Here is a 27,204-nt window from a genome sequence, read left to right as displayed (position 1 = left end):
CATTCTTTGGATTTTAAAATGGGATTCTAGAAACCCTTAGTCCAATAGCTTGACAGAGGAGCTTTGTTAAACCCTTCAGATACCTACTTTTAAAGGAAAATCTGTGTATTCAGCCTATTAAAGGCCTAAATATGATGTCATCAAAAGCAAGCACAGAAAGGACAAGGTTTTGCAAGAATATTTTAGTGATCTTCATTTATCAGAATATTAATTGGAGGCTTTGAGGTGTTTGGTTCTGTGATATGCCTGCAAGAATGCGCTCACAGAAATTCCCTGGATCACAAAACTAATTAACAATCTCACTGAGCTATGAACTGTAAGAGCTCCTCAGCTGTTCTGAGGTTATCCAGAAAATATTTAAGTACTGAAATTCCATTAGCTTTCAATGGACTGTAAATGCTCCAACTGGTAATTCAACTATAAAAAAGTTCATTTGAGATTAAGTGGCATATTTAATGCTACTGAAAATTATAGGATATGCAGGCTAAAAATAAAAATGCTACTCTATCTTCTTTTGCCATGCTAATGTCTTACCTCTTGGCTTGTCTCCAGTTATTGGTTTTCAAGCTAAACAGATATTATGATGTGTTTGGCAGAAATTCCCACTTGGGATATGCTTGTATCCTTCCCCATATACAGCTGGGCGTTTCTACCTTCTCAGTTGTGGCTGTAAGTTTTTCTGGGCCACGCTTAATCAGATCAGGGAATTCATTCAGCTTGAGTTGTCTTGCAGAGCAGGTTGGGACAACAGTTTCACAGCCCCCATTTCTACCATGCAATGCTGCCATCATCATCCTCTCTCCCTTGCCCCAGCTGTTCAAGCCCACCTCCTCCTGTAGGAGAACCATTCAGTGGAGCTGACTGGGTCTGCCAGTCACTTTAGCAGGGTCACATGCCTCAATGCCAGTGCTGATGCAAGAGAAGAAAAAGAGCCTCTAGGACTAAGGCCAAAGAAGGTAGAACTGTATCAGCCAAAAGGTTACTTATATTGCTGCAGAAACAGTAAAGTTTCCTGACCCTCTTCACACTATGCTCCTTAGACACATGTACTGGTGCAGCAGACACGTTTCTGCAGTGTCCAGGCCGAGCACTAGAGTGAAACCCAAGTCCGAAGTTTGCTTTTGGTAATCAGGCATTTTCTCTCTGATCTATTAGTAGACTATCTATTAGTTGCACAGTTAAGGCCACTGGACAGGAAACTAGAAATGCATTTGGAAAACTTAATACTGTATAACATCAGGAAGTAGGGAGAATTAGTAGGGCAAGGAACTACCCAACACTGTAGGCCTGAAGGGTATGCTCTTTATAGACCGGATCCTTGTTGGAAGTGGTAACAGCCAGACCTCTAAGTGTTACAGGAAAAACTGCAGAATGAATACATTATTTACTTGATACACTGGAAATTATAATCTTATATTACCCTAGTTTCAATCAATGAGAATTACTAATCCCACCCAAATAGAAGTTTATCTACATTCAACGACATTTGCTGACAAGGCCACTCTAACAGCAGCTATACATACACTGCTACTTAACAGACACAAGAAGTAAGCCCGAGACAAGTAAATTCATGATGTTGCAGCAATTTAAGATTAAATCAGAACCTAAAGCCAGACTATGACTATTCCCCATCTCCTACAAGGCTGGGGAAAGTATAAGCACAGGTTAAGGAACAGTTTTCGTTCAGGAATTATAACAGCCAGTTAAGATTAAGAATTCCTACTAGTGATCCTAAGTCTTCATACCATATCTTACTTTTCCACACATTTGCATGCTGAATCATCTTCAGCTCTCCTCTTAGATTAAAATTGTTTAATAAGATCAAGTGATCTCTCGGAGAGTGGACTTACTATACAAAGACTTACAGTGTCTGTCTGACACACACAGTTATACAGCATAAAATCATGAAGAACGGGAGAATCCCAGATGTATCGCTACTTTATCTGATCATTACCCTAGCAACTTACAAAGTCCAGCACACTGTTCTTTGCAACAGACTATAGCTAGACTTGGAGAACCCCACCTTTTAAGGCCATCTTCATGATTTGGGTCACTAGAATAGTGACCTATTTAGCTATGAAATACCTGTATATACTCAGCACATTGCCTTCTACCATCCTTGCCAAGCACAGCCCAACTTTGCTTATGAGTTTTCAGAGACACACATCATTATAGCTTAGAAAGCAAATCCAACAGCAGAAGGCATTTACTCGCTCGACAGAGTTCTTAAATATATGCCCTCTCACATCATTCAGTAGAAGAGCACTCTAGATTATTCATTATAAATAACAGACAATATAGTACGTGTTAGCTGCAATTTCAAGGTGAATAACCTTGCTCAGAATAATCATGATATCCAAGGAAAACTGGAACTAGATCGTATCCAAGGCTGCATATTTGAATGCAACCTTCAAAGATTTAGTCAAAGGACTCAGTCTGGTCAGTCTGAGCACCAGAAGAGTATCAGTTTAAAGCAACCCTTTAAACTAAAGTCAGATCTTATGCTAAACTGAAACACAGGCAAATGCATACATATCCCAGCTCCTAAGGACTTAAGTATCTGGGCGGTTTTTTTTAGAATTCCCTTAGAGTGGACAAAAAATAGCTGAGTAACTTGTTTCTGATCAGTAGCTAAGTGAAGAAGAAAAAGGACTCCCCCTAAATAGTACTTTTAAGGCACTGCAGCACTCAACAACAAGAAAAATTACATATATCTGTTTGACTAAATAATGGTTGCAACGGTCGTGATAACAGGTTAATAACAGCCAGGTAACAACTGTATCAAGATGTTATCACTGCATGCAGGCATCCCAACACAGTACTGTTCTGCAATACTGCAGCCACATGCAGTCCATAAAGCCTTGCAAATCATCTTAATTAGAGCTTGAATACAGACCAGTAGAATGCAAGCCTTATTTCTGCTGCTTCATTTTGGTCTTGAGGCAACTTTACACAGATCTGTATAAAATGCTCATTTTATTACAATTATTCTATTTTTGTCACAGGCACAGAGGCATCTCCAGTTCCCAGACCAATAAAGCAGTGCCTGTTTTGCCCCTTAGTCTTTATAAATACAAATACTATTCAACCAACAAAGGGAGGAATCACGGAAAGCAGCATTAAAGAGACTATCAGAATAAGAGGACAGTTACACAAAAGCCTTTCCAATTTACTACCAAGTAAGACTATGCTATGATACCAAGCCGATTCCTGTTTCAAGAAAACACACACCTTATCTCAAAATTGAGCCCCGTAAGTAGAAATGCAACTACTTGGTTGTTCAGTAGTGCTTTTGTACAACTGCAGTCAGCTAGTCACCTATGCATGTGGTTGTAAGTGGACAGATGACACTAGTCCAAGTATGTTTATACTTAATTCACATATACTGAATGCATACAAAACATTGTAAATACTTGCAAGAACAGAAGCTAATGGTTGACTCCAGTGCTGTTCCTCTTTATCTACTGAACCATATTATTCACAAGGTGAACTCCCCTAGGATATGATGCATGAAAATAGTCTACAGATTGCTGTACCCCTACAGTCATTAGGTGAGTCATCTCTACCCAGCCTTCCTCATGGAGGAAGGAGATAAACTGGCAGTTTCCCCTTCAGAATTCCTTATAGATCCTAATGTGGATCAGAAAAAACAGAGACAATGTAATGGTGGGAAAACTGCCAATACTCCAGCATGCATCAACTTTCCAGGGAGAGTACCATAAAAGTCTGTGTTAACAAGTCAGCTGTGACATCGCCCAGTTTGTATTAATGCTGCTATAATGTCAGAAAATGCAACTCATGACTCCACCAAGTCAGATACCTAACATGATACTGTGCCTCTGTGCCTTCATCGCTATTTGGAAGCTTGAATTTCTGTCCTGGATGCAGCATCAGCTCCAGTGACGCTGGCAAACACACAAGGAAGAGAGAACAGAAACAAGGCAGAGAACTCTAGAATCAATCCTCCTGGTAAGCACCAAAGCAGTTTGGTCCCCACAACATTGACAATGAGAACACTCTCCCTTTTAGAGCAGTAAGGAACTCGCGCAACAGGCATCTTTGAGGATTAAGAGGTTACCACCCTTGAGAAACTTTATAAAACAACTTAAAACACTGTTTATAGAATACTCTGCCTTTTAGAGCTGGGTTACTCCATTCACTTTTTGCACTATGAACCAAGTGAGTGTGTCCTTTTAAGTCCACAGAAGGTGTGCAGCAACGGGGCCAAGTTTCGTAGGAGTCTTACCTGTTCTAGTCTTTGAAGGCTTTTGACATTGTTTTCTACAGCTGGTATGCACCTTTGATATTAACAGCATGGCAGAATTGCAGTTTTAATCTTACACCTGTCATTTTAGATTCTAATAGTAGCCTTGCATCCTGCTTGCTTCATTGGGTGCAACCCACCAGCTTTGCCATGTTATTGTAGCATCCTGTCACACAGGTACCTGTCTCATGTCAACAGTGATGAACTAGATAAGCACAAAACATGCTGCTTCCCTTCCCTAACTAGAGGCTTCACTTCTCTACACCAGAAAAGACAGTTGGTGCATCAGGCTCACAAGAGGTAAAGTCTCTCAGGGAAGGTCCCAGTCCATCACAGTCCCCCTGAACTCCTGCACAAAAGGTTTAGCATTTAGATAAAGCTAGTTACAGGTCAATGGCAATGCAGTTATTAAAACTGCCTCACTGTTTGACGGATGGTACACAGAAGCATCATAGCTAGACAGTTTTAAAAAGAAACTACCATCCCATTTTCCATATTACTCAGTGCCGAGCAACTAGCAGATTGTACATGGTACCAAGCAGAATATACTCTTTATTTGAACAAGATAGTGTTACCTGAAGCAGAAGTCATAAGACACTAATGCCATTACAGCTAAAAATGCTTCTTCTGTAGGGAGATACCCAGCCAGACTTCTCCAAGTACTTTCAGGAAGCCTCTCGGTCTAGTATTAAGCCCCAGAAGACACACTGCAAACAGACTATAGAAGATCCAGCACACTGCTCTTACCCTGGCAAGAGCTTGCTAGGAAACCTGATAGAAGTCTGTTAACAAGCAAAAAGACTGAGTTAATACCATCAATCAGTATTACTATGCTAAGAGTTTGACACTGTGGTGGCAACTGTCTAGTTGCCTAATTACTTTGAGTGAATTATGACATCATTTCTCACGCTAGTCAATTAGGCTCACACCAGAAAAAAGTGACACTCATGCAACAGTTGTACAATAGCCTCAATCCCATTGACTTGCAAAGCATATTTCACCCATATTTCCTTTGAAATCTTATCCATGCAGGAACATGCTCATCTTTGATACATAGTATACACCAAGTCCACCAAAACACTGCTAAGAGATAATGACATGCTTCAGATGGTTAATCTATATGCAATTTTTAATCAGCTTTGAGAGTATAATAAATACAACAGCCAAGTCAAATATCTCAGCTTATGCAATGTTTTAAGTGGCACACTAGAGTTTAAAATAACTTAAGACTCAAATCCTACATCAGTACAAGGTTACAACACTGTTTCAGTTCGTACTTCTGTGGATAACCTGCAGCTGTATGACTGATCCACAAGGAAGCTGCCACTAGCATTGATCTAGCAAATGCCAACAAATACCAGTTCAGCCATAAGCATGCTACAGAGTTGCAGGATTTACTTCTTCATCGCTCCCCCAGAAGATGGATCTCACTAGATCATGCTGCCATCCATTTCACCAGTGAACTGGATGCCTGGAATAAATTAGAAGCCCAAACACTATTTGGTTTGGCTTGGGTACTACCAGCAGAAGCAACTGTATCTGTCCACACAATTACACTCCTTGCTCCTAAAGTAAAGTTAGTGTCTTATGTTCCTACCTCCATTTGGGAAAGTGTAAGCCACTGTTGGGCTCGCACTTGATGGAGGTAGGCGAGTAATAAACCCCTGCTCTGAGCTTACTCTTAACCATGGAGTTCCACCTCCCATGCAGCACCGGAGTATCATCTCCCTGCAGCCTCTAAAAGTACTTCCACTATTTTAAGTACTTAACTGAAGGGTTCACAGATATATTTTGTGAGTCACTAAGCTCCCTCAATCAGGCACACCACACAAGTGCCAAGCAGTGAACTTTTTCCCCATCTTTCGATCAATGCATTTGCATGACACAAAGCAACAATAGTGACATTTATTACTTCAGATAATTACTAGTTATCCGTAACTCAGCTGCTGTGTTAAGTTGCCTTTAAACAGATTTCTTCACTCATTTCCCCAACCAGAAAGAGTGAATACCTTACCAAGGTATTCAGCATTTACAAAAAGCTACCTTTCTACTGAACTAAGAACAAATGTTTTAAATAACAGAGGCATGTAGTTTTCCAGTCTACTGTATTCACATACTTCACCTCAATGCCAAAAGCAGTATTTCTATTCTTAAATGGAAACCGGATTATTATATCAGTACAAGGGTCACATGCAATTTCAGTATTCCTACAATAAGGGTAAAGTTAATAAAACTAAAAAGCTGTAGAGTTTCCCTTATGGGAGAAACATTATCCTTGGTCTCCCTCACAGAGAATGGTCTGCCTACCACTATAAAAGCATTTACAGCCACACATGTGTTCTCCAGCCATAGAGCCTCCAGAGTGCTGTAGAAGGAAGAGCGGCACAATACAACATGCTTGTTGGGGTGGCAGACTGCTAACTCTGAATCACTTGACTTCAGAGAGATGAGGACACATTTAGTTTGGGACACTTCCCTTTATGACCTAACAAGTGACAGGTCACATGAAAATACAGAACCAATGCAGAATATAAACTACGTATTTATCCTTGTGTGCTCTTTTGAGACTTTTCCTCTCTCCACAGAGCACATTACCAGAATAAAAACACTACTATTCTGATACACAGCCAGCTCGTCTCATAGCTCTCATGACTTTCCTGGGAAGTCAGCACAACAGGGTCCTTCTGTACACTAATGTGTGCAGCACAGGGAACAAACAGGAGACATTGGGGGTCTGCATGTAGCTGCAGGGACCATAATCTCACTGGGATCAGTGAGGTGAGCTGGGATAGCTCTCATGTTTAGAGGGCTACAGTGGATGGCTGCAGGCTCTTTAGGACAGACAGGCCAGGAAGGCAAGGCAGGCGAGTTGCCCTTACCATAAGAAAAGCAGGAATGCATGAAACTATCTAGGAATGGATTATGAGCCAGTTTATGGGTCAGGATTAGTGCAGTCAGCAGATGGGCTGGACATGACAGTCTCCAGAAATGTATTCCAGCCTCGGCAACTCTACAATTCTAGACTGTGCCCCAGCAATACAATTGCTACAAGTCTTATTTGTGGGGAGTCTTTAGAAGTGGAAGGCATATTTTACAGCTTGCACAAGTAGTACAACTGAGCTAGAAAACTTACAGCAAGTCCTTCATGACTAACACTTACTTAGAAACCTTAACTAATATTTATTTACAAAAGTATAACAGGAGGCATGCTCATCAGATGATAGCTACTATTAGAAGACAGTTGTAAATACTTAAGGAAGGGAATCGGACAAGATCATTGCTTGATCCCTGTTTTACAAATGAAATTAAGATAAAGAGGTACATACATCTTTACTTTACTGTACATACAGTATCACCACCAGCCTACTTATGTCTAAGATTCTTTTGAATTTGTTTCCTTCAGAATGGATTCAACCCATAAAGCCTATTTTGATTTTAGTTTGCCTTAAGACAAACTTAAAAATAAGTTCTCAATGAGATTGCAGAATTGTTTAAAAAATTAGATTGCTTCCTAAAACGTGTTTTGAAAGTGAGAAAGTAGAATGAGACATAGCACCAGTTTCAAGCACACATTCTTGTCTTTTGCAAGACCATTTCCTTAAATTGCTTGGATAGTCTATTTTATGATATGGTAGATAAACGCAGAAGGCTGCCATGAAAGTCACTCCATGAGACTTCTTGGTGACTACACTAATGAGAATTCCTTACCTACCCAAAATGGGATCTCACAGTAAGCCAAGAACACTAAATAGCATAAGAGTACCATCATGGGGAGGAGTTTCTTTCTGCAGCAGTGGTTTAGTGGAAAGGCTGTATCAGAGATCACTACATACTTCAGCGTTAGTTCATTCTTTCATGGAACAGCTTCCCCGATTAGCAAAACCAGCTCTTTTCTAGAAAGCTAAGGCAATTGGCATGCAGCTTGATCTAAAGAAAACACTGCACTTGTTAAATGTCTGCTTTAGAGTGGTGCCCAAGACAGTGCCCTGCTGAGCAGGGTAGCACTAACCTTATAAACCAACTCCTTCAAAAAAAAAAAAAACACACTTTAGTTAGCATTCTGCAATATGGAGCCCAGAATTTGGGTAGCTCCTACAATTAAACTTGTAAAGTGCTTTGTCATGTTTTCGGTACAAACCTGTAATGCAGTACTTTAATAATCTGTAAAATAGGGTTTGTTTTTTTTTTTAAACCTGTGATTTAAACCACTAGCTTGCAAAAAAACTGTCATCAATATTAAATCTAAATTGGAAACATTCTTTAACATGGCCATCTACATCAACAAAAACATGCCCAAAGTTCGGGCAAAGTCTAGGTCTCCAGCACTCTTCTGAAGAATGATCTTTTTCACTACAGGTAAAGATACATACAGAAAGAGCCAGAAACTAAAGAAATCACAGCATCTGCACATCTCCGCATGTTCTCAGCTTTCTGGTTACACGCTTTGACTTCAGATTAGTTCTGCCACATTCCAAATTTAAGAGCAGCATATTAAAAACTCCAGTTTCATTGCACTTTTAGTGGCCTGAAATATTTAATACTAATCACATCAACTGTCAGCAACACTAATTCACAAAGTAACAGTTGACAGGATTAAGGCTTTAACAAATGCTTATAATCCCAGCACTGATTTTTCAGTCTCTGACTTGTGATCCTGCAAAGATTCCTAGTCAGGACTGCATTTCCATTAAGTCTCATATTCCTGTAATCAACTATTATTTGCTCCTCTCTCAACCACCTTGGCAAGCATTAAGAAGGCTATGGGCTCAAGGTCCCATATAAAACAATTGAAAGCAATGGCTCTAAGCAGGTACTTTGTCACCATAAAGATTTGAGTAGCTAGTTACGCAGCAGCCTAAATAACATTCTCATATGTGACTCTCATTTTGACAGGTCTTGAAAAACACATTTGCACATCTCAAGCACATGAGACAAAACAGATCCTCTAATATTATTATTAAAGCAGTATTTGGAAGAACATGAAGAGACAAAGCATGAGTTATGTAGACTTATCTTGCTTAAATGACAAGACAACTTGATATTTCTGGGGCAGAGATGGATAAAAGTTGCTTAGTCCTGTTTAATGGGCTAAAAGGAGCTATCAAAAAAATGACTGCTCTTTGGCAGCTATTAATAAGTACTTTTTAAATATCTGCTCCATAGCCTCTTATCAAGAGACAGGTATCAACTGTATCATAGAACAAAAGCCCACAAAATTTGTTATTACCACTAGGAGAGCAAAACAGCCAAGACTGTTTACTGACTTTGCCCATTCACACAGTAGCAGGTAACAAGCAATGAAACCTTATCACCACTGCTTGGTGGTGGTGCAGAATAATTTCCAGAGACATGGGGGTGGTGGGTGGATGAAGAGAGAAAACCTAAAGAACTGAAGATTTTTGTCAGCAGGAGGCTACTTCCAAGTCAAGACAGAAAGAGTTTGAGAATACAGTTGCTACCTAACCTGGCTGATAAATAGGACCAGCACCTTTCATGAGTCAATCACACAAAAGTTACTTGAAGTCAGGCACACAGGGTGTGAAAAGCAGCAAGCACGAGACCCACATTAATCTGCTTTTGTGGCCTCCCCAGCTACTGCCCTTTAGTCAAGACCCTGGAGACCACTACTCCCATCCTGAATTGTTTACTCCAAGCACAAGACACCTACTGACCTTAGGCACTGCCTTGATACCACTATGTACTTGCATTCCCTTGAGTGCTTACTGCCTCCACAGCTGTCATCAGAAACAGGCTCCTTCAGTACCTCCGCTAAGAGAGGCTGTTAATTCAGATGAATTAATTGTGTAATAGAATGCAATTCACTCAATCAGTAGGCAGTCACATGGAGTTCAAATCTAGTTAAAAGAAATTCTGAAGTTGAATTTAAAGAGCAAGTATCCACTGCATGGAAAGTGAACAGAGTTTACACAGCAACAGGACAAGAACAAACTATGAACCAGATTCCCAAATCACTGTGTTAGGGCTTATTCTGCTACATCACTTGGCCACTTCCGCTCTGTTCCCAGGACAGTTCTGTTGCTTGTAAAGCCTGGATTCCAACGCTTCCTAGAGAAGCAAGCCATTTTATCCAGCATTTGGACAAATAATGGTGCTTAACGAGTTAAGTTGCTTGAATTAAAGCCTGAAAAAGAGGCACAAGATTGCAGAATCTATATACCATTCAGAATTCCAGTGTACACATCCGAGTTGTCTAGGCAGTGTCCCGTCATTACTGCCTTGATTTGATAAAAGTGTCTCAACTGCTCTTCTATCCAGATATCCAGTACCACTGCACTGACAATTAGAGACAAATTTGAGAGTTTTAAAGGGTGACCGAGAAAGGGTATTGTCTGGTCAAATTAAGCTTTCAGTTAAGAGTTTTTGTAAAGCATTCCAGCTACATCTTTAAGCTAGACATTCTTCTGCAGCATATACATAACACCAGTGAAAATAGGTCAGCTTCACTTTTCTCCAGGCACGCAAAATAGAATCAAGTTGGCCCACTCCAAAAGAGGTGTGCAATGAACAATTTACTATGAGAAATCTAATATAGGAAAATTATTTACTGGAGTAGTCAGAAAGCTTCTCTATTCCTTAAATAAAATATTTAATACAGGAAGTCAATGCAAGAACTTTTACCATGGTAAATTGATATCATCTGATCATAAGCAAAAGTTCAAGTTCAGTATACAGGGGCCAGAAATTCTTAAAGCAGTAGGTAAAACTTTTAGCCAGTCTGCTATAAGTGAATAAGCTGTAAACATGCTACTGCCAAATAAGATTGAGCTGTTGCTATTAAATTTTCAGCCTTTAAGCAAATCACTTGCAAGAACCACAAGTCTGGTTCCAGTTGTTAGTTCCTTCTCTCAACTTTGATAACTTCAGTTGGGGGGGTGTGGGGTGCATGTGTAGAGTTTAAGGCCTCTAAAGACAGACAGCTTTTCCTGAAAAACATGGCTCTGAGGATGCCCTTGAACAGACAGACACTTCCCTCCCCCTCACAAGAGAAACAAGGATCTCATAACTAGAGAAGTAACATTTGGACAATTCAACAAGCAGAAAGATACCCAGACTGCAGACTTAAGCTTTGAAAAAGGCAAGGCTGGCCCTAGTGTAGGTACAGTCTCCCTTCTCCCTTTCCCCACAAAAACATCCAGGGGTAGTCAAGACTAAGTCTCCTGTTCTAGGATCAGAACTGATTCAACAGACTCCAGCAAAATGAGTTAGGCCTCCACCAGCTGTTCAGGAAGCATGACTGGGCTGCTTTATCTCACACCCGCTCTCCCTGCCCTTCTCCAGGTAAGGTCACATTCAGGCACCACCTTTCTCTTCCTCCAAGATCTGCACTGGTAGGACTGCAGGGAGAATAAACAGAAGCACAGCAAGAACCTCGCTAGATAAAACAAGATCCCTCAGAAACAGCTGAGACCGATAGCATCTCAAACCCTTCATTTATCTCACAAGGATGAAATGTTATCACTTATCCCAGTGCAGCTAAGGGAAGGCAGAGAGAGAAGCCTGCACAGAAGGAATTTGCCAGTGAAACTAACATTCAAGGCCAGCTTCTCCTCGCCCTTCCCCTCCCCCAAGCCCCACTTGTAGATACAAGTCACAGCAACCGCCCAACGCCTGTGACTCCACCTCAGCCCCAGCACCAAGTACCCAGACCCAGGGGCGAGGGGCTGCGGCACGGCGGAGCCTCACCTCCCGTTCCGTCTCCCACGCGGGCCCAGGGACACTGGCGAGGCACCGCTTCCCCCCCAAAGCCGGCCGAGGAGCCGCGGCCCGGGGTAAGAGGAGAAGCCGCTGGGCTCTCCTCGCCCCGCACCCCCGGGTCACACCTCCCCTCCATCTCCACAGAAAGGGGGGGAATGAGGGGGCTCGGCCATATCCCCCGTCCGGCGGGCCCAGGCCCCTCAGGCCGCGGCGCCTTCCACCTCCCCTCACGGAGCTGCCGGGCCAGGACACCCGAGCTCCCCACAACCCTGAAAGGGGTCGCTCCGAGGCGCGCACCCCCCACATACACACCACCCCTTCGCTCTCACCTGAAGGCTAAGACCCGTCTCTACGCTGCGGCTCCCGCCCGGCGCCCGGCTCCGCTTTAACCGCCGCCTCCGCCGCCCCCCGCGCTCTCATTGGGGTGCCGCCGCCCGCGCGCCCCCGCCGCGCACTTCCGCCCTCCTCGGCGCTGGGCCCTGCTCGCCGCGGGAGCGCGCCCGCCCGCCCCCGGCACCGCCGGCCTCCTCCGCCCGCGCGTCACGTGGCGCCCCGCCGGCCAATGGGCTCGGGAGGCGGGGCCGGGGTGGCGGTTGGCGCTGAGGGGCGGGAAGGGGCGCTGAGGGGGCTCTGTCCCGCCGTGGGTGTTGCGTCTGTGAGCGCGGCGGGAGTCGGCGGAGGTGGGTTCGAGCTGCTGGGGGGTAGTGCGGTCCTGCTAAAGGGGCAGCAGGAACGCTGCCCACCCTAGCGCTGCTTCTGCCTGCGAGGAAGAGGGGCCTGTGGGGAGCTGCTGTAACGGTGGTTCCCCGCCAGAGCCCGGCAGAGACCCCGGCTGGGAGGCTGAGCCCATAAACCCCTGTTTTGGCCCCAAAAGAAGTTGGGAAGGGCTCTGTCTTAATACCTGTATTGTAGTCCAAATTGTACTGACAGCTGCAGAAGTTAATAATTCTGAGATCAGAAGGCAAAGGGGTGGAAATGTCCCTGCTTTTCCTCATAAGCGTCAAGGATGCTGAGCATTTTATTAAATCATTATATTGTGATACTGTCATGTATGTGTGCAGTGCAGAGCAGTTTTAACTGCTCAGGAAAAAAACAATGCCTATTGCTATAATTACTACAATTCTTTCTTCAAATCTTTTATTGGTCCCCAAATCCAAATTCTCTCTTGCCAATTCTGTCCAATTCTTGCCAATCACACAGACATAGATGTCTTGACAGTTACAAAGGAAAACACACCTTTTCTCTCTGCTTTAATTAATTTGCTTAATTTTTCTAGCTTTAAGTGTTGACCGATTCTACACACTGAAGTTAGAGTATGTTTGATAAAATTCTACCTCCTAGAAAAAGAGGACTATGCATGATAACACTCAAGCTGCGCCAGGGGAGGTTTAGATTGGATATCAGGGAAAATTTCTACACCGAAAGAGTTATCAAGCATTGGAACAGGCTGCCCAGGGAAGTGGTGGAATCGCCATCCCTGGAGGTATTTAAAAGATGGGTAGACGTGGTGCTGAGGGACGTGGTTTAGTGATGGTTTTTGTCAGTGTTAGGTTGATGGTTGGACTCAATGATCTGAAAGGTCCCTTCCAACCTGGACAATTCTATGATTCTATGATTTTGGGAAATGATGGAAGTCATTATTACCACTGATCTCTGGTGGTTCGGATCCTCGGGGACAGGAGTAATAGGTTAAGTAGTGTTAACTACTGCTTCCACATCAGGCCTCTTTGTAGCCTTGTACAGAAGAGAAAGGGAAAGAGTTACCTTCTACCTCTATCCATTGATGGCTGGGTGAAATTGTATTTTGAAACTGGACAGCATAAAAAAGGCCTGTCACTTAAAATAAATGAAAAAAAAAAAGCAATCCAACTGTAAAAAAGTGATAGGTGAAACAATGGACTATTGCCAAACCAAAATAAAATGGAGGAGGAGGAATTGGAAAGAGATTCCCTATAACCTGTAATTTCAGGGTTGGCAAAAATGGCAGGAATTGTAAAAAAGATGTTACAGAAGCAGAAAAAAAGCAGGTGTGGGGCTTTGAGAAACAGCTGAGTACTTCAGGACTGGATGCAAAGGAAGCATCTTCTGAATTTCTCACGTCTTGAAGGAAAACAAGTTTTCTACGTTGTTTGTAAGTAAACAGGATTGATGTCATCCTTGCATCATCATCAGTTTCTCCTCCTAATTCAACAACTGCAAAACACTAGATTTTAGTTAACCCCTTAAGTGGAAAAGTTACTTTCGTTTTTTGGGTTTGTTTATTGGGAAAGGTCCCGATTCCAGTAATTCTTCCCCTCTGGATTATAGATTGTATCAGATTAAGAACCGCATCAATATTCATCCTGCATTAGAAGCTGGCAGACTGAGACCTATTTACTTTTTGATGCCATCCATGCAGACAAGGAATAAGCAGAGAAAGAAATATTGCCAAGTGTGAAAGAATGTTGTTTTATAGCTAACAGTTAAATTACCCAAATCCTGGTATTTCTAGGATTATGCATGAATTGGTTTTGAGATAGATTTTGTGCGTTTGTATGTAGTCCTAAAAAAAAAAAAATTAAATTAATTATAACTGTTGGCCATCTTTCATGTTGCGCAGGCAATGTGTTGGGACCGGTTGCTCTAATGTCCATGTAAGATAAATATTTTCAGCAAATCATATCTATGAGTTGAAACTACCAAGAACCTGGGAACCTGGGTCTTTTCAAACTGAACACAGTATTAGTCTGCTGCTCGTACCACACTCCTGACACTTCCCTTTCCCCCTTGCAAAAAAGAGGGTTGAGAAATTAACCACATCTATCCTGCTTGTGCAAATTGTTTAGGGGAAACCTGCTTCTTTGTAGTAATCCAGTCATGACAAAGAACATTTGTCTGATGCCACAGTTTGAATCATTATGCATGTTGCCTGGTATAATCTCCATGGTAACCATAGGTGTTACAGATATATTTTTGCTTCAGTACTTTAGGAAGAAAAATTCTATAGAACAATTTAGGGGAGAAAATTCCTTTTCATTGTCATTTATATGGCATTTATTTTATTCTAAGTGCTTTGCAGACAATAAACATTCGCTTTCTGAACAAGTAAGATTTCAGTAGAGATGGAAAAATTTATCTCCAGCTGTTGCTTTATCATGCCATAATATGCTGTAAACTGCAAATTCTTAGAGACAGGGACAGTATTTTTGATGCATGCATTTAGCTTCTAGCCCACTAAGAATGTAACAGGGCACTCTGTGTCACTGCTAGAGTCATGAACAACAGTAGGTGTGGTGGATGACTGAGCAGCAAATATTTTTCCTTTGCAAAGATTAGGACTCAAACTTCCCTTCTGAGCAGTTCTATTTTATAAGTAGAAATATATTTTAGAAAGATGGTTAGCTGAAACAAGAATTAGCTGAAATTAGTTCTAGAAACTAGAGATGGGAAAGATGTAAAACCCAGATATGTAGCTCTGATTTTGAAATTATTTTTTTTTAATTGTAGAAGTAATTGACAAAGAAAATCAAGGAGACTTGTATAAGGAATGAAATGGAAAAGATGGTAGTAAACCACAGACCTAGCCTGAGTGCTGCAGGGAAGAGGAGAGCCACGTAAACTTTATGGGATCTATTGATCGTATCCCTTGGATTACCGTATCTGCCACTGCTGAGGGGAGAGAGGCTAACATTGCTGTCTCCCTCTCCCTTGTGATAAATTAGTGCTACATGGGACTGGCAGTTGCCTTGGCCTCCATGTTGGTTGTTTATGCCTGTAATATGTTTGTGTAAAACCATCATCTGCATACCCAGTTCTCCTTTGACAGTGTTTTATAGCATCTCTGGCCTATTTTTTTTGCACAAGTCACTACAGGAGGAACAAGGTAAGGAGTCAGTTCAGGAAAAATGTATTTGAGGAACTATAAGGCCTGGCGGGCTGCAAATGATGGACAGAAGGAATTCCCTGTTCCTGGAGGGAGTGTGTAATAGCAGTCTCAGTGGTAAAAGGAAAGGTGTATAAACTGATGAGGAACTTGGAGGGAGGATCTTGAATTGCAAGGGAATCAGTGCTACTTAGGAAGTCAGTCTTTGCAGATTTAGTGATGTCATTTGCAATCTCTGGCAGTAACAGAAATAAGAGGCAGATTCTGTTCTCTGCAGACATCTGAATGCTGAAAAGGGATGGCTGCAGGACAGGTACCTGATTCACAACTTTTACCCCAGCCTCAGTTTACAGGAGACTGAGACAGGAACCATTGCCAGTAATAACCTCAAAGAAGTCAAGGGTCTGTGGAGAAAGAAGTGGTCCTGTCACATCTCCAGCACTGAGGCTGAGCCGGTAACATAAGAACAGGTTGAAGCAGCAGGGAAGTTTTGACTCTCTCTGAAGGAATTCTTAGTTACACGCAGCCAGTCCCTTATAGCACCTATGGAGCACAAAGCAATGGTTCAGTGAAGGTAATCAGACCTGTACGTTTTTATTAATTTATTCCATCCAAAGTCACTGCATTTTTTTTAATCCTACTTATTAATCCGTTTTTCAATCAAAATGAATACTAGTGTAAAACTGGGGAGAAAAAGAAGAAAGCTAATTGGGGAAAACAGAAAAAAAAACCCACTATTGGATCTTCTAGAATGCTGTGACATCCTTTTTGTTCTCAAAATACAACATTTTTTGTATATGCAGAATTCAGCTGCCAGAGTTAATCTAGCCTCAGATAACTTGTCAGAAGAGGTACATGTACATAGTGTGCATTCAAACAGAGTTTGTTCTAAAATAAAAATAATTTAGTCAAATATGGTTTTCTCTTTGGGCGTGGATAGTCTAACAAGAACTACATTATACAGATTATTTGTATGCTTGAGAGAATGAAGGTGACCTTGCCATGATTTATTAATTTCAGCTCTCAAAAACTATAAAGCAGTAAACTAAAATACATGAGAAGGAAATGACAGTAAATGAAATATGACTGTGGTTTTAGCCTTGTAGGAGTTTATGGCATTTTGACTTTATCATGCACTTTATTTTTGTTACAGACAGCAGGAAGCCACGACACTAAAATAAAGTTTACAATCAAATCACCTTTCCATTTCAGATACCGCTGGGATTTGTCAGGATCATATCACAAGGTCATTTTTAAGGAGATTCTCACTGACATTTTGTGAGGTAAGGGATTTCACATTCCAGTTTTACAAGTGTTACACTTCTGATCATCATGATTATCAACGGCATGACAGATTTAGGGCCTGATCTTGGAGTCTTTACAGAAGGAGCTAAGTTTATTGTAAATATCTTGGTAGCCTAGAATCAAAAGAAAATAAAAGGTCTACAGAGAGTCATAAGAGATCAGGTAGTCTTATTCCATGGCCCAAAGGCAAGATCAGTTACATGGATATATTTTTTGGCATGCATTTTTTTTAATGCAGTGAAGACTGCAGCATCTTCATAGCAATTTATTTAAATATTGGATTAATTTATCATAAGAAAAAAAAAATCCACAAGTGTCACTTACTGCAGTTTAAGCATATTAATTAGTTGCATACTGGACATAGCAATCAGACTTTTTCTTTCATTTTACATCAACCTGCTAAATATTAAAAAAATTTTTTTTTTACCCTCAGAATGATTTTCTTCCTTCAACTAACACCTGTTTTTTCAGTTGTTTTTTATAGGTTATGTTTCCTAATTGCCAGTCACTCTTTTTCTTCTTTGGACTCTTTCCAGCTGGCTTACATTTCCTAAAGCGCACTGCTGAAGCAGATACATTAGTTAAAGCTTTACCAGTCGTGTGTAAGGTAGAAAGCGTACTTTAGTGTCTTACAGATGAAGTTGAATGTGATTATCATTATCACACTGAAGCCAGTTGCATAAAAATTTGAATTATTCCGGAAATAGATAAGGCAGGGGATTTTTCCAGAATAATACGGCAGCTATCATTATTGAGAATTTAGCTCAGTGAGTTGAACAGTAATACCTTGTTGAATAGCTGCTGTTGAGATTTCAGCATGCTTGAAAAAACTTCATGCTAACAAATCTTCTGTCCCTTATTTTTTAATCAAACTTTCCAGACAAAATTATAGACAAATATAGTACATTAATACTGAAAAATACTGGCTTTGATAGCAACCAGCATTCTATCACGGTGGGATCAATACTTTAGAAAGAAGACCTGTCAATTAAAATTACATGATTTTTAAGTACCTACTTTTGTCTGCAGTCTCTAATCAAGTTGAGATAACTCAGAATGAGGTTAAAATTTCCTTCTGCAAATTAATACAGAGCATTTTTCATGCAAACATATTCTTACGCCATAAAAGCACTTCATATTTAGTCTGCTATCTTAATTTTTATCAATGAAGTTTTCTCTTTTTAATGTTTAATTGCAACATCTATTGCAAACATTACGGAGCTTTGATGCTCCTTTACTGTTTAAGTGGTAATAGATTTTTTTTCCCAAGCATCTTGTAATTTGTAAGAGGTATCCTGGGACCTGAATTTTGTAATAAAGTTAGTTGTTGTTATGACAGTACTTTACCTATTCCTCAATGGCACACCTTCTAGAATTAACTCTGATATGACTCAGTGGCTAAAAAATCAGACTTTTCTTGCACCTACATCATAAGTTTACACTATCATGCTGGGAAATGTCAAATTAAAGAATGTCTGAATGTGAACTTGAACGGAAAGTCTCTTCTGGAAATCCAGGTTCTGTATGAAGTGTTTTGGTTGGTGAAACAAATGTCTACAAATTTTGTCTACCAAAATTCCTTTTCAGCTGCACTTTGCTAGAGGTTCTTTACTCCCTAAATTTAGGCAATATAACACATCGTTGTTCATTAGCTGCTGTATTTCAATCCAGAGACGAAAGCTTTAAAAAGTGGCTAAAGTGGGTATTGTAGGAAGTCTGTAGGAACTTGTTCCACCAGTGAAGTATATGAGGAAGGTTCTATGTCTATGAATATGCTAACATATCATCTTGTTATGACATTACTTTATTCTCAATTATAGAGCTTGCTAAGAACACAGTACAGTCATGATAATATTGGTGCATTTGAGAAAATTTTCACTATTGAGCGGAATGTTCATGTGTTAGTTTACACAGCATTCTTCTCCAGAAAATACATGTTACTTGCAGTTGATAACCTAATGCAGTCTACAGACAGCCTCTCCTTTTTTTTCAGGTTAAATCAATAAGAGTACAATATGCTTTACATTAGAGGATTAAGGGAAGTAATTTCAAAATAAGCATGCATTGTATCCCATAACATTCTGGCTTCTGTATTGTCTTTTTTCAGTGAACAGTAACACATACTTAGGATCTGTCAAAAGAATGAGATTAACTTCTTAGAAAAGACTATTTTCTAGAAGATAATTATATGAGTAGTAGCAATTTACTGTTCAACATATTAATAGGTTAATTCATATTCAGCCTCTTAACTCATTAATAAATAAATTGTAAATAAAAAATAAATATATTTTATCTTCTGATGCAATTTACATTAAGCCTCATATTCCTTTGAAGAAGCTTGGGAGGACCTGTACTTGTTTGTGGGGTCCTCAATCTGCAAAAGTAATGTACCTTGGCCAAAATGTTAGGTATGGGACTCCATCAGACATTGCAAGCCCACAGCCCAAGCTTCTCTTCAATACCCAAGTTTTGTGATTTCATTATGATTTATTTCTGGAAAACTATAAAACAGAAGCACTGCATTAAAATAAAAACTGAAATAATTGCCAAGAGCCAGAAAGTTCTGAGTTCAGGCTTCTGATACTGTGGATAATGTGAGCAAGCAAAGAAGCAATATAAGGAGAAAAGAACCTTTGTGTGTATGTATGTATATAGTTTTAATTTAAAAGTTGAAGCCTTTGTGATTAGACACAACTAAAATCATGTTTAAGGGTCAGAAATGCTGCTTTTTCCCAAATTTAATTGGAGCTACACTGATTTACAGCACAGGCAACTGCATTACGTACTCAAAAGCAAATCCACCCATCCTTCTACCTAAACTAATTTCCTCAAAATAAATGTCTGAAATCCTAAATTAATCTGATATTTGCAGCCTAAAATAAATTGTTTGCTGGACAGCAGTGAATATTTGCTTTTATTTGGTCTTGTCTTTTCCCTTTCATTACAGGGGCATGTTGCAAGCTGTGTTGCAGATTTTCTGCCCTAGAGCAGAATGGCCAAAAAATAGCTTTTTTTTACATTTTTTTACCAACTGCAGTTTATTGAACAGTGCTATATGTTGACTTTCTCAAATCTTGTTTACTTTATTTGACATTATCATAGATGAGATCAGAATCTGTATATATCATATACTGCAAATCTGCTCTTGTACTACTGCAGTAGTAAGTTAAGAAGTTCCATCTAGTGAGAATGAAATTTACAGAGCATAGGAAGTAAGTCCAAGCTGTGTCTATATCTTCTAAGAGTCTTTGAGAACTATGACTGCCCTCAGTTATACAAACCACCTTTGTGTAACTTTGAGATCTTTAGTAAGAAGCTTTGCACAACCTTTCAGAGCACAATAAATCAAACTTTGACTTTTCAAAATTACTATCTGCGTTCAGGCATGAATTTCATCGTCAAGCTGGATTTCTTGAAGGGCAACAACAGACCTTTAGCTTCATTTTTTCTGGTCATACTTTCAGTAGCAGAAAATGAATTGGTTTGATCTGGCTCATGTAACTATATGTATTCCCCTTATAACCCTTGTCGTTTTTTAAGCTTTTTCTTTTCCTGTGGCATAGTTCCCTAACATTATTTAATAGAATTACAACCAGGTCATAAGACATACAAGGCCTGCTTTTCCCCTACCTTTTTTCTTCCATACTGATTCCTATCTGTGAAAACATCTGCAAAATGCTAAATGGCAATCATTACAGATTTAAATTACTACAGAAATGGTCCGATAATGGAGAAAGTGGCCCATAGCCCACTTCTGCAGAAGCAGTGCACAATGCCTCAAAAGTAATGGGGAATCTTTCAAAACAGAAAATGTAGAAGTAGCGCAAAACATACCTGTCCGATTCTAAGCAGCACCATCTGAGACATTGCTGTCTCTGAGCATTGGATTTTATGATGATTTTTTTCATGCTGTTTTCAGTGTCACTTGATTATTTTTGCTCTTTGCTCTTAGCTTTGGACAGTAATAATTTTATTATTGGAATGAGAGAAGTGATGAAAAATGATTAGTTACGGAGACTATTCTAGAAACTTGAGCAATCTGAGTTGCCATAAGTGAGGTTTGGTGGTGCATACCAAATTAATTGTTGGTCTCAGGACACTTTGTATAGTGTAAAAATCAACTTTGTACTGAAGCATTGGGATCATCATTATTTCAGTTGAACAGAAAAAGGAAGTAAACTCCCTTCAAGAACTGGCTTCTGCAGATGAGTGGTATCTGCATATACACGTTATAAGGGAAAAAATGTTTTTTTTCCCTTAGGCAGATCAATAGAAGACTGCAGTCTGCAAACCTCAAGCTTAAACTCTTATGTGGGCCACTGTAAGTTAATTGATAAGGTTAAAAACTAGCATTGGTCATTTATACTGTCCCATAAACATGCCTGGTTCACAGAAATAGATGGATGATGCCAAGTAGATAATGTAAGTCTGCCCATGCAAGCTAGAACTGTGAAGGCACAGATACCACCAGTGTAGTCAATACAAATTGTCACATCTTTATGAGAGCTGCGGCTGCTCAGTGTGTGCTCTAACCGTTAGATTAGATAGATCACTCTTGCTTGTACTGTCTCTGGTTTAGAGAATCGTATTCCATACAAAATGGATCAGCTTCAACAAGGACTATACCCCTTGCCTAGCATAAGAGAGTCTTTGGCTTGCTATTTGTGGGTATTTTCGTACTAGATATGGGCTCAAATCACCCCAGAAGATGAGGAAGTTGAAGTCCGTTTTACTACATGCTAGAGAGATGCTGTATCCCCTGAGACCCTGCATATGAATGATGCATCTTCTTCCTGTGATTTGAAAGAAAAGGCTGCTACTCTCTCCTTCCTTCCCTCATGCAATTTATGGAGAAGGGGAGGATTTACAAGATACCCTCTTCCTAAGTCATTTCCTATCAGCTTCCCACTGAACTTGTTGGCTTGCATAGATGACATTCAGAGAAGGGATCTGAGAGTGTTACTGTAAGGGCTTAAGATGCTACTTTCCCCAAAGTCTGGCCGGTCCTTTTGCCAAAGTTCTTAAGAAAGTGGTAGATGATAGTGTTTGTGACCATAACTCTTCCATTTAACAGTTATAATTAATTTAGGATGCAAGACACTTAGGACCGCTAAGAGACAGGTACCTAGCTGGGAACAGGAAAAGTAAACGGAAGATCCAAAATGTTTAACAGCTTATCTTTTCTTGACAAATGTTTTAACCCAACAAGTTATTTCCTTATAAATTTAGAAAAGATCTTTGTATAGAGCAAGCCTGAGATATTATTATAGTCTTGTGGCCCTTCCAAAAAAGGGCAGTCCTTCATGCTCTTTGGAGAACAAGAATGCTACGGATTTGGCCATTGTGGCTGAAGATATCCATTATGTCAAATGCAAAATGCAATAGTCATGTCACGTCCATGCTAGATTCAGCTTGATGTAGTTCTGCCTTTTCAGTTTCTTTTCACAGAGCCTAAGCAATGTGGCCACCTGCTGAATCTCTCTTTTGATTAGTATGTAAAGAATCTTCTGTTTGGATCAGCTGGGTTCCTTTGACTTCTCAGCACTGAAGGCTCAGCAACAGTTTCCTTGTGGCTTTTCTTAAACCTCTCCAAGGGTTTTCTGGGGATAATTTGGGAAGCTTTCAATTCAGGAAAAGATGTTAAAACTCAGTTCCTTTTCCACTTAGCTGATTTCTTACTTTGTTGTATGATACTAACTGAGATAGGTCTAAGCTGCCATTTCTAAATACAGTTTGAATCATGGCAGAAAGAGCTGCAGCGCTGCTCTGCCTGTAGAGTTCAAATTTCCTTAAACTGTGGGGCTCATCTTTAATAATCAGCTAAAAATGAGCTCATTTTACAATTCTCTCTAGAATTCCTTGCCCAGAGTGAGCTGTGATTCTTACAAAAATTTTCAGTACACTAAACTAGCTTTTCTGTCATTAAGTTTCTATGTATCTTCATGGAAGTTTTGTTTCTTAGTTCTTGTCATGCAAACAACGCAGTTAAAAAGTAGAAGCATGTACAGACTGCAGCATGAAAGAAATTCAAAACCTCTGATGGGGCACTATTTTGCAAATAGAAGTAAAAGGTTCACCTAGGACTCTTACCTGTGTTAGAACTGATGATCTGCATTAAAAGATAGGAATAATTGTAATATCATTCCAGAAGGCCTTAAGAGACCTCAGATAAATGAGCTTATTCTTTTTAAAATAAAATGGGATTTATTCAATGGCTGTAGAAAACAGACTGCCTCATTCACAGAATTTTCCAGCTTGGTTTAAAGCTGTCCTCATGGGGTTACTCCACACACAAGTTCATTCTGCCTTGTAGTTTAATGTTGGCTTTTGACATAGCTGTTGCATGACACAGGTGAACTACCTGATAATTATCAGAACTTGCTTCTCAGAAATAGGCGTAAATCAAAAGTAATCTTTCCTGTCAGTTCCCAAAAGCCGCAAGTGTAAAAACAACTAGGTGTGATTGCCATGCTTTGTCCTCGGTTGCTGCACCTACAGCATCAATTTCACCAGCAACTTTCATCTCCTCCCTTTTAAAAGCTTATAGTAAAAAGGGCTGCTCCACTTACCGTGTTAGTTTAATAAATCTGCAGCTGTCATAGAGGAGGATACTGTATGATTTTACAGATCTCAAGATCACAAATCAGCAAAGAAAAAGGCTGTGGAATTTATTTCTCAAAAAAGATGTTTTCCATATTCCTCAAGCTAAATATATGTTTTTTAGAAATAAGAAATAAGGCTTTTTATGCTTTTCCAGCCAGCTAATGGAGGACCATGCTCACCTATCCCTGTTAGAGACTTCACTCAGTAGAAAGCCATAATTAACAGGAAGACCAGCCTGGAAAACTGACCAATAAAATATCTGTCAGCTTTTTTTGATGCACATTCCTACTTCATCTAGCAAATTTCCAACAACCAAGCTTGCTCTGTCACAGGTTTGGATAGTGGGGAGACTCTTGAGTTGTTGCTAGAAGAGGTATGAAAACATGCTAGTCCAGATTAGGAAGCACTGACCAGTGGACAGAGCTATGATACCTTAGATGGCACCATACTTGTGGCTACTCCTGGTCATATTTTAGATCCACACCACAGAGCTACTTCCTAATTGTATTTTGGTCCATGTGCCCTGTTAGCTCCCTGAGAAGCGTGCTTTTGTTCTAGCATGAGAATTTGAGTCAGTTTTTATTCGTATTGACCAATATTAATGCTAACCACATTTTTCTTAGATTCCAAATTTTTGACTATTCGTCAGTAGAGTCTCAATGGCTTGTTGCTGCAGGATGTACCTCATTTGTACTCTTAATTCACCCAAGCAGCCATTTTCAGCATGCCAGAGACACGGTTCCAGTTAGTCAGGCAGCCAGAGCTTTCATTCAAATCCTAGTTTTTGAGCTTAAGCTTTTTCTTATAAGCTCCTGATGACTTCCAAATCTATGAAACTAATTTGCTGGCAGCCTTATTTTAGATATATTAAAAATGTTTTAGTTCCAGCTCTTATTCTGTTCCATGTACAAACATTTCATTCTAATTCTGCCAAAACTTTGCCAGTTTTGTTCTAGTTCCTGTTAATAAAATGCATAGCTTCCTGGTCTGCATCCTGTTAGTGCTGACACAGGCTCCTCATATCCAGTACAGGTTCATCCCCCCAAGGACAGGAAATGTTCTGCTTTGCTGATTCAAATCTGACCACAAATAATGTGGACTAAGAAATTTTTAAGAGGGAAAGTTTAGCTAAGAACATGACAGTTAAGAATGTAACAGTCGAGAGTTATAAACACGAAGGGAAGAAATATCAGAACTGGCTTGAAAGTCCTTGATAAATGGTAACAGTAATAGTAATGAAACAGACTGAGAATTTAGCCTAACATCAGCATTCTTCTTTGTATGTTTTTCCTTTCTAAGGTTTTTTGTTGGTTTTTGTTTGTTTGTTTGTTTTGGGGTTTTTTAATGTATTCTTGTCTGTATGACTTGTTATTTACATTGGTTGAGCATGTACCAATTGCAATTCGTATTATTTAACAAAGGTTTTACAAGTGTTTTTACAGTTTAATGTTGCTGGTAATAACTTGTGTGTGGAGTCACCCCATGAGGATGACAGCTTTAAATCTGCCATTTAAGCTGCCATTTATGTCAATTTGTCTAAATGCTGTATGTGGTTAACAGTGGTTGGTTCTTGAAAATATTAATAGTACAAAAACTGCCTGTGGAACTAGCAACTTCTAGACAAGAAGCGAGGGACTACTAGGGCATGAGAGCCTGAACTCTGATATTCCTTTCCAGGTCAGAATCAAATTGTCTTGGCTTAGGGGATATGTCAGTTCTGTGTATAAAGAGGGGGCATTGTTTTTCAAACTTTGTTATTTAATCACACTGAATATATTTGAAATTCACAAAATAACAAATGGTATGCAGTAGTTGTGCAGCTGAGAGGATGAGAGTTTTCAGCTGAGGATTTTAATGGGACATGGCATAAATATTTAAGTTGAGGCATAGAATAAAGAAGTGAAAACTGACCAAGTCTGCTTGATAAAGGGAGACAAAACAAAGACAGGTATGTCCTCAGGTTCTTAATTTTACAGCTCCCTTGAGCAAATTAGGAAGTCACAGTATAGGAGAGTGAGTTCAATTGGCGCTTTGCACACCCATGTACAAAATCAAGGCTTTTCTTTCGTAACCTAATCTGAATATCTTTCTGCTTAAAGGGATGGGTAAGGGATTTGGTGTGTTAATAGGGACTCTCTAGCTGATTTAGCATGACTAGGAAGGATGGTGTCCTTCCTCTGAGCTTGCTAATGATTATCAGGAAGTATTGCCTTCCTTCCCAGCTCCTATCTTGCTGCCTCTACAACATCCCCTGCCTTTACTGGCAGGGCTTCCTCGACAGATTCCAGCACAGATATGCACACACTGCTAAAAAAAAAAGGAGTCCAGCCATTTCTGATGGATGTAATAATCTTTTCTTTCTTCTCATCTTTGTATATCATGCTTAAATAACTGCCATGTCTTATCTAGTGGTGAGTGTATTTTGGTTCGGAAGGACTGATCTATAATTAACTTTGTTATGATAATTATTACAGCAACATAATATTTTGGACATATAGATTAATTACAATTTTGGAAAGCAATGGTGTTGCCACTTTTGGGTTTGAAATATTCTGTATCAACAGATTTGAATATGTTCACAGTTGTAGGGATTTTTTCAGTTCTAGCTGTCATGTTCACGTGTTTCAGCCCCTTTTCCCACCGATGACTCAGAGGAAATAGTGTCTCCACCCAGTTTTTCACAGAGTAAAACATAGCAGTTCCCCAAATTTTTCACTGCAAACAATTGCTCTTATAGAGCAAGAATTTAATGCAACCCCAAATACTAGCATAAATATATGATCAAATCGAATGTGATCGAATCGAATCGAATTGTGACCTCACTAGTATAGTGCCTGGTTTGGGAACCACTGTTTTATACACTGTTAAATAGCAGATGTGTATTTCTGAGTTATAGTAGCAGCCTATAGCACAAGGCAGCATAGAGTCAGCATGTCCTGAAGAGCAGACTAGGGCTATTTAATGTTTGCATAATCTCAGATAATGGGAATGAATCTATTAGATGCAGCATTACTGGCCTCTTCTCCCCTTTAGTCTTCTTTGTATCAAGAGCTATGACCTTATTCCATTCCAGTGACTTCAGCACCAAATTTGGATTTACATTGGGATGACAGAGTAGAATTTGACTGCTATTCAAGGCAAAGCTAATTTGTATTGTAAAATTACTTCTTGTTTCTTTCTTGATCTTTGCTAATTTGCATAGAGTTACAGATATATATGATGCCTTAAAGGGGCATAAAGACAAACGCCCCTTCACTGTAGAGATTACAATCAACAATAAGAAATAAAAATACAATACAAAGAACTATTGCCAGGAGGCAATAGGTTCTTCCCATGGACTGTGCTTTCCTATGGGACGTGCATGCACTTAGTAATTCTTAATCTACAATCAGTCCAGGTTAAGTACTCTCTTTCTTTTAAAGATGTAAATAGCAACGCCTAGTGGATTAGCATA

General features: G+C 39.9%; 1 protein-coding gene across 2 annotated transcripts in view; it reads right to left on the bottom strand.

Moving 5' to 3' along the window:
- The window catches only part of RALB (RAS like proto-oncogene B), a 53,858-nt gene that overhangs the window by 13,495 nt on the left and 13,159 nt on the right, over positions 1-27,204 (bottom strand). The window contains exon 1 of one of the 2 annotated variants that reach the window (XM_074594683.1): positions 12,310-12,515. The exons of the other annotated variant lie outside the window; for it this stretch is intronic. The gene's annotated coding sequence lies outside the window, so the exon portion shown is untranslated. Of the gene's footprint in view, positions 1-12,309; positions 12,516-27,204 lie in introns of those variants that run through there. 2 annotated transcript variants of the gene reach the window in all.

This window comes from Larus michahellis, chromosome 7 (assembly GCF_964199755.1).
Source record: "Larus michahellis chromosome 7, bLarMic1.1, whole genome shotgun sequence".
NCBI classification, from domain to species: domain Eukaryota; kingdom Metazoa; phylum Chordata; class Aves; order Charadriiformes; family Laridae; genus Larus; species Larus michahellis.
The sequence above is the reverse complement of the archived record's forward strand: the minus strand, read 5'-3'. Positions and strand labels throughout refer to the sequence as shown.